The sequence below is a fragment of the Dreissena polymorpha genome, chromosome 11, assembly GCF_020536995.1.
Source record: "Dreissena polymorpha isolate Duluth1 chromosome 11, UMN_Dpol_1.0, whole genome shotgun sequence".
Lineage (NCBI taxonomy): Eukaryota > Metazoa > Mollusca > Bivalvia > Myida > Dreissenidae > Dreissena > Dreissena polymorpha.
Genome location: NC_068365.1, coordinates 20302876 through 20312360, shown reverse-complemented (window position 1 = coordinate 20312360; position 9485 = coordinate 20302876). Strand labels below are relative to the sequence as shown.

Below are 9485 nucleotides of genomic sequence, written 5' to 3'. Positions count from 1 at the left end.
CGACCCGCAAAAAATATATTTTTATTAAAATGATACATAGTTTGAAAAAATATTATAAAGTCCGTTAAAAATAATTCAATAACAGCAATATAAAAATATGTTTCGTGAAATCATTGTTTTCCTTAATATCATCTCATATATTTATAGTATGCATATATCGCTTTTCTCCTTAAAACCTCGTTATTTCGAAACACTAACACGTAGATCGTGACGACTTTACAACTTATCTTTTCGAATAAATTATATTAAGTATTAACGAAATTCTATTCACATATGCTTGCATTATTTCAAAATTGAATGTCCAGACATATAAGGGTCATCGTTAATAGTGCATGCACCGTATGCTTTTTTGGCAATTTAACATGGATTCAAAACGAATAAAACTGATGCATTTTTGACGCCGCATTGCCATAAGTATACTACTATCAATAATTACTAACGAGGGTGCGCAAAATGTTCCATGTCGGACATCATATGCATTTCGGGTATCAATCAGTTCCCTGTTGAAAATAAGTGGAGCGTCTGCAGCTCACGCTCGATTTGCCGTTAATCTCGCCATAAACGCTGGATTCGGTTTCTTCTTTTAAACTTCGCCTGTTTATTGCATGAGCAAATATTCAAGCTTTTAGCGAATCATTTGGTACATATGCTCACGCGTGTGTTCAAGTGTCCATATCAAATAGCTTTATTACATGCATAAGTTTTAAGCTAAATACAATATGTCATTTATGAAAAGGATACTTGCATGACGTGCATGACTCCTGTAACGTTGTCACCGTGTCTTTTAATATCGAAACATCTGTCTGCAGTTTGTGGAGCTCGTCTTGACCAAACTTCATATTCGCATTCAAGTTTGCTCCAAAATTAAAATAAGTTTGTATAGTTCGCCTTTTTTATTCACATCGTGAAGTGCCGAATATTAGTTGTGTATGATAGCATCGAATTTAGATATCAGCGCCAGAACGGACCACTTAAATGAAAATTAAACGCATTCTACTCAAATTTATTTATAATAAAAAAGTTTGCTTTAAAAGCAAGTCAATTAAATTTGGATGTATTTAAGGCTAAGGTTTGAAATAAATGTATGTGTCAGAGCTCATTGATTTCTTCTGTCACGTTATTACTTATTGTTCGTGAAGGACACACAGTAACAAACAAAGTTCATATCTATTTTCATCGCGATTTATTTCTGTTGAATATTTTCTAATACAACGCTTGCTAATGTTCGTGAAATACAATTTTACAGCGCGGCGGCCAATATGGCCGCCACGTCAAGAAAACGTGACAAATCTAACCGCAGAATCTTATTATCTGTTTTTCTACATAAAACATCTCGTTTTATATTGAAATACACATTAACATAAAATAATGATAGTCCTTACAACATATTCGATTGGTCAAAGCGTTTTACTGACTACTTGTTGCTTTCTAATTGGTTTGGTCACATAATTCTCTTGCTATTTGTCAATGGCCGATTGTTTGATCGCTAAATTACTTTCTACAGGACACTTTCCAAGGAGCACAGCAACCAAACCATTTATGCGTGTACCCATTTATCGAATAATCCCTCCAGACAGCTGATTTGACTATTTGTGGTGATAGAAAGTTTTAATGTAATCTTATAGTTGAATAAGATTAAGTTTCCCGGTGCAATACCTTGTATGTCTGATGCAAATAAGGTATCAGTGTAATCCTTTTCATCTGGCATATATGAAATAATCTAATAAGATTAGAATTCCTGTATCAATACTGTTGACTATTTTTATCAATTGGATGCCTTGTTAAATGTAGGTCTCTAAGTAGCACATATCTAACTATACTATCTTTTCAAATGGTTGATTTAGTCTACTTTATAATGAATGCAAAGATATGTCATGTTCCTACTTGCAAGAAAATAGTAATCTTCAAATCCTATAATCATGGCAAATATATCACAAAGATTTGCTATTAAATTTCCAAACTTCATTTATGTTATTATTGTTTCTAACATTCAAATATTTTCTTTATAGAACCTTTATTATTATGATATAAGATGTATCATTACTTACAACAGTTATTTTATTTATAAATATTGATGTAAATAAACTTTTACCATTTTCTTACATTATTCAAACATCTATTTAATTTCTGACATGTTTTTGATTTTGTCATATTATTAAAACATCTCTTGATTATTTCTGACATACAGTTATGATAATTAAATTTACTTATAAATTCCTATCATATTATTAATTATCATATTAATTTTTTTAACAATATATGCTGTTATGTTACACTTCATAAGTGTGACAGTTATTTCCTTTCCTTAAACTGACAATGTTTAAGCAGTGCCCTTTAAGATCGCTTTCTCAAACATCAATTGCGCTAAAAGCATTCTAGAGTATAAGTATACATTAGAGCGCAAAGTCCATGCCTAAGTGTTAAACCTCAATGTACACAAAATTAAAAGCAGTACACTTCAAAACGTAGACGTAATTTAAGATAGAGTTTGATTCGTATATTTTAGCAATAATGTTTGTCTTGGTGTTGGTTATGTGTAAATATCAACTCGTTTCGACTTTATCAACGAGGGCGATAGCAAACATCGGAGCGATTAACCGTGTGTTATAACCGCAATAATCAACGCCTAGCGGTAAATAAAACGATTTATCCACGAATCCTTGCATAATTCGTATGTACAAAATTTATTTATTCTAAACTCCGTCCATTGTCCGCGAAAAACATACGTTTTCGCGACGTCAAGAGACTAAACATTTGGTAAATAATCAATAGGACGTCATCAGTATTATCATATTAAGTGCAAAAATTATGCATATATATGCAACTTTAATGCAAAATTAAATAAACAACGTTGTGAACTCAGATAAACAAAAAGTGTGCCACGTATGTGTTTTTGTTCTGCGCAGAATAATGGACAACTTATTGATTAGATAAGTATGTGTTTATCCAAATTAATATCGCGCATTTAAGAACGTACTTTTTACTGAACAATTTTGAATCTGTGGAACTACTTGCATGATTTGTAGCATTATAATCTACTCCTATTGTCCTTCTGTAGCTAACAGAAACAAGTAGCGGGTAGTGTTATAATTACATAGAAGGACAAATTAACCTCTACATGGTTGCATGCCTATGGGCAGTTTAGAATATGGCGGACAGATGGTTTATTACGTATGAAAACATATCGTTAAGAAGTCATGCCATACCCAGTGGGAATTTCAATAAACGTTTTAACTGTTAATTTATTAATAAAATAAAAACTACAACAACACAGCTTATCATATTTATTAACTTTTTTGAAATTTAACCAAAGTAAAATACCAAGTGTATGGTGGCACAGATATGCAAGGCGGAAGCCATGATTGCAGTGTACACTTCTCTTCCTTTAAATGTGCCGGATTATAAAACATGCGACTTAAATATAGTGAACAGCCATGTTTTGTGATTCATTTAAGTTTATAATACGGGAATCGTTCACTCTCTTTTGTATTTATGACAAATGTCATAAAATGAATTTCTTATAAAAATGTTATATTTGAAATGTTTTTAAACATTATTTAATGAAAATAACCTAATACAACTTGAAAAAGGGGTTTCCCCGTGTTTCAAACCCTGGAACCCGGAAAGCAAAAGCGCACACGCTGCAACTATAACATACAGGCTTTTGAAGATCACTGGGAGTTTCTTGAATATTTTATCCTTTAAATATAAATGATAATGTTAATCTGTACGGTAACCCGTTTTAAATTAAATATATGCATTCCGAGTAGTGTATATAGTGATAAAAAGTACTTGATAAACTAAGTTCAGTTGCATGTTCATGCTTGATTTACATGTTGTTCTTCGGATCGTCGTTATTTCACCACGCGTAATATCATATATGTATCATACGATAGGTACGAACGTTACATCCTATTATATTATAACTTGATAGCTTACTATAAATGCAGCAGCATAAATTCGTTGTAATACTTCGAATGTGTGTACTTTACAATAGATTTCACAACAGTATAAGGGGATCGACCTGTTTACATATATATATATGCAGGTAAATACAAGCTGAGCCTTGTAATTGAAACAAATGCACAGTGGATGTTTATCATTATGCATATTGCATTACTTGGACTGGGTTTCCAGTTTGTTTTGTTCGATCTAAAGATAAATTCGAAATCCCACTGTAAACAATACACGTCACTTCATTTGGAAACCCAATAAATATTTAAACTGTTGTATCCAATTACTTTTATTTTCTTGGTTAAATAATAAGTTTGAGTCATAAAAAATTTCGAAAGGTTATTTATAAATGTGCATATAAAGTATTTAATATGACACCTTTGAATAAAGTTACATAACAAAAGTGGATTCAAACGACGTGCTTCACGAAGCGCTACAAAGTTTGTATCATATAGGAAGCATGGCTAACAGCTTAGTTCAAACGATTACAGCAAATGAGAATAAAAAGCAATTTATCATGGCTTGTCTTGTTTCAGAACAAGAACTTGTCTTAAAAGAGTTCGCTGTTATGGAAAATTTCAAACAGTACATACATGTGTTGGCTACTCAATCAGTCGATCAGATACCAATATCTGATGGTTATTTTATGAAACTTCCTAAATCAATTTATTTGCGGAACAATTGTAACCATGGGGAAGCCAGACTTTTAGATCCAGACGGCGAAATGCGCCGAAAGATCACCAGCAATACACAGGCAGTTGTTGATGAGTGCAATACTTTTTTACAGGACATGGAGTTATCCTTTCGGGAACAGTTTGGTGATTCTACGAGACCATACCTGCTAATGTACAGCCACTATGTGCCTTGTACTATAGCCAAACACTTTTGTGCCGGGCTACTTAAACAGTTTGTCAGAAAAACGGGTCATAATGTATTGGTGGGATACACGGATGTGTATTGCAAAAGCAATTGTGAAAAAGCATTAAAAACTCTTCGCGAATCTGGAATTAAGGTTAGACATATACCCCGGGAACAGTGGACTACTCAAATGTGTTGCTTGTTCAAATACATGATAACGCTTCAACAATCAAAACAAAGAATGGAGGAGGAGAATGGCATTCTATCCGTTCTATCTAGTCATTTATTGAGTGCAAAACAATCCATGGCAAAATGTATAGGGATATGTTGATCATTAAATGATTATAAATACATTTTCTGTATTGTGAATGTTTTTTTCGAATGATTTGTCAAAGCAAAACACGCATTGCACTGATTGTGTAAGTTTGGAAAAGTGGATTGTTTCTTAAACATCATAAGACGGATACGAAAGATTTACGAGGTATGTGATGTCGATTTTATTGATTATGTTGATTATATGCAAGCGATAATAAAAACATGTATTTGTTTAATTTAAAATAAATAGAAACAAGACAAAACAATAACGAATGAGTAACATTTGACAATAAGTAACGACGAGATGATGCTGAACTGCAAGGTGATATCGGGAATGTTGCATGTTTAAAATGTTGCTGAAATGTAAATTTAAATGGTTTCACATAGTTGTCTTCTTTAAATCATTTATTGTGTACAGAAAGAAAAATAGTACAAACATTAAATATGTCTGACTAAAAGGGGCACTAACTAGCTCACAAAGTTCTATCATGATTTCGAAAGCATTATTTAAACTAAAAAAAAAGAAAGAAACCATTTTTCTTTATCTAATTAAGATAGAAGTACAATTATATTATACAAACATTACGAAATATAAATGACTAAATGCCGTTTTCCGTTCTATTCAGAGTTACATAACAGAAATCGACAGGCAAGATTACATGCGACAATCGGGTAAATGAGGAAAGAGACGATGTTCAAAATGAATGATCATTCATGGCCCCCCCCCCCCCCCACCTCCGTCCCACAGTGTATTGGAAAAGTAATTGTGCACGAAATAGTGCGCGTGCAACAAACGACACAAGCTGAACGGACAATCGACAGCAGCATATAATATAGAGGCGATTGGAATGGTCGGGAATATAACAGCTTGCCATGAAAGGTCCGTTAAGGTCCGTATTCATTTTAAGAAAGCAATAAATCTCAAGCTGTCATGTCGGGGAATATCAGTTATATACATCGCGGTGACTTTCCTTTGTATTACTTGTTATTATTTGCCCAAACATTTTATAAACTCAAAACAATTCTAATAAAACGCAAAACCTAATGAAGTGTGAATTATGTAACATGTGTGATTACTTAAGTATTCCAGATTCTAATCATATCGATCATTCGTTGGGATTGTATCTGTTTTCCTAATTTTATTTGTTTTATACATAGCAAAAATCTGACTTTTCAGTGTGTCCGAGTACTTCCGATTGTATCAAGTAAATTCTGGCGAGGATGTATCGGCAGAAATCGACAGTGGTACGGCGACATTTGCAGTCGGACTGGCACATTATGTTTGCAATTTTTCTATCAATATTGTTTCCTGTGTAATTGCTCGCATGTATAGAATGAGTTATACTGTTAAATATGATTGATGGTTGTGATTGAATTCATTTTCGTACATTAAGTATCACACATCATATTATCTTGTAAGTCAAAGGCCGCTTTCACAAGATTTTGTTAAGGCACAAAATTGTCCGCGAATAGCATGTTTACCATAAGTACTTGCGCACTATTCCGGTATGTGATATGATTTTTTTAACATATTGATACATTATAAACGTCGTTTTGCCGTTACGTCATTTAGTGGTTATGATGTCTGTTCAACAGTTGGTCTGCCCAATAATAGTTTAAACAGCAAAAACCTAAGACTGCTTTCTTGTTCATAGAGTAGTTATATTTCACGGAAACAGTGTGTTTCAAATTACAAACTACAATTGAACTTATATTCACCTTTCTCATATTGTAGTATATTATTCATACCCTTCAACTCAAATTAAAACATTCACTTGTATTTGATGCAAAGACAATAAAAGCTTGATTTGTATGTGTTCATATCATAGTCGTTTTTTAATGATGTATGAGTATGCAGTATTATTGGTTGTTTTACGTATACATGTATCATTGTTGTCATCGTTGGTTGCAAGTGACAATGTCTGTGTAAAATGATGTTACGTGTTTAATAGAAGTGATATTATGTCAGTTTTACAAATAAATGTGTGCACACTGTGCTACAAATAAATATAAATTGGTAAATGCCGAATGACAGTACCATGTATATCTACTGATAATAATTAATTGCGTTAATATATTTTTCACTTGGACAAATGCACAGTCGGGTCGGACTCAAAGGTCTTACGTCTCTTTCTTGCAATACTAATGTATGAATTGTGTTAAACTGATGATTCATTTATGATAAATAATCTAATTTATGGCTGCTTTGTTTTCTGTACTGTTTAAAATGATGTTGAACCTAGATACATGTAGTAAGGTCTGATTCGTATGAAGCGTTTAAATATACCAATACAACTTAGACCGTAAAAGTATGCATGGTACATTTTAACTTCATAATATTATCTAAAATACACGGCTGCGTGTATACAAATTGGTAAATTGTTTAAATTGAAATTTGATTTCATTCAATGTCATTTTATAAAATCATAGTCCATTATCGCCAAATTCATTCATATTCTGAAAATCAAAATCTGTATGAGCAATGCTTCAGACTACTACATATATACTTGAAGTGGAAGCAGCAGATAATACAAGTCTGAAAAGATACCGTTTCAAAACACAAAATGCAATCACTGTACCGTTCTTGAGAACGAATTTCATAGTTTACTTGAATGCCTTAAATTAAATTATTTACGTAAATATTATTGTACGAATACAAACACGACCAAGTGTATTTAGCTGTTACAAGCTGACAATTTAAACACTGTACGCAATATATCAATGTTTGTACTTGTTTTTATTTATCCATCTACTTAATATGAAAACTATCTTATACCATCTGTGAATAAATTGTCTTGTAATATGTGTGTACGCATGGGCTTAAAACCTAATAAATGTTGAAATAAACTCTAAACTCTGAAAGACAGTCGGTGATCACTTTGCGGAATATATGTGATTTGATTATACATTTACATCCTGGAGTACATATGTAAGGACGTTTGGCCTGTCCACCTGTCCGCCTGTCGTTTTGATAATTGCTAATTAATTTTGTCAAGCAATTGTGGGTTTGACTACATTAATAATTTTATGTAAAACGACTTTATAAAATGTTGAGGTACTTCAGCGTTTGTATATTTTTATAGTGATTTACGTAATATAAATGTATTCATAATTTTGTTAGCATATGTTGCCATTTAGAAATATCAATCAGCTATTTGTCAGGTGTTTTGTGAGAATAAAAGGCAGTCATGTTGAATCTCATATTTTATTATATTTACCACGATTGTCTATTGCATTATCATTTGTGTAATCATGTACAAGTTGTAGAATATTGTTAACAAATTATAGAACCATATAAGTACATTCATTTCAAATACATAAGTTTAGATACGAGAACCTCTCAAGTTTATCCATTCACTTGCATTCGATATATGTATGCATAAATAAGTGACATTTATAATGTAGAGCACGAGCTAACAAAAACAAGATTTTCGTACAGAAAGAGTTTAAGCTTCAAAACGTCTAGTTATCTGCAAGGTCAATTGTGCTTTATTTTCGTCTATCACAGAGAGCAATACGAGAGGCGCCAATATTATATTTGAACAAAATCTGAATACACGTTTAGACAGTACCGCATGAAAAAACGCGCACATTGCTTTTACTCTATCATGTACAATCATACTCTTGATGTTTCAACATTAATATTCGTCATTTATAGCATGGTGCGTCAAAAAATTAGTGGTTAAGTGGAAAGGGTAGTTTTTGAACTTTTGAAGACTAAACACACATATAGGAGTATTCAAAATGAGTTGAAAGCAATAGGATATTCGATTTCCTTGGGCTCCATCAAAAACATTCGTGATAATATTGGGCATCAACGCCAAAATATCAATGCTGGCCTTCTTATGCCAAAGTTTAGATATCATCGAAATGTGGCCAACCGAACGTCATCAGAAAAATCAATCGTATGATCGCCAAAGTTAATCTACCGACCCAACGTGAGATGTCGTCTATGCTGTGCATCTCTAAAAGAACTGTTTATAACATTATCACAAAAATATTGGAAACTAAACTTAGAAAAAAAATTGCAAAGTTCATCAGCTTAACATGGCGCAAATTAAGAAGAGGAGGGCTAGATCATGGCAATTATACATCAATTTAAGAGGTGGAAGATGAAATAACTTTGTAACTTCAGGTGAGGCAATGTTCTATTTAGGTGGGTCGTACGGGCGACGCAAAGTTTACTACATTAGAAAAGGCGAAACAGTTAGCGACAAACTTAAGTTCGTTAAGCGGGACTATTTCGCCAAGGGTTTCATGGCATGGGCTGGTGTCTCTTCTAGAGAAAAAACCGAGATTCGCTTTATCAACAAAGGAACTTAAGTCAATTGCAATTTCTATATCAAGACCGTATTGAA

The 9485-nt window shown here is 32.7% G+C and overlaps 1 long non-coding RNA gene across 2 annotated transcripts; it reads left to right on the top strand.

Annotated features, from left to right (window-relative positions):
* The first annotated feature begins 4349 nt into the window (after positions 1-4349).
* Positions 4350-7330, top strand: LOC127850492 (uncharacterized). 2 transcript variants are annotated; one of them, XR_008035321.1, is made up of 3 exons: positions 4350-5293; positions 5754-6007; positions 6305-7330. It is a non-coding gene; the product is annotated as an uncharacterized LOC127850492 (long non-coding RNA). The 2 variants fall into 2 exon arrangements; XR_008035322.1 differs by having other exon boundaries at positions 5754-6017.
* Positions 7331-9485: the final 2155 nt, after the last annotated feature.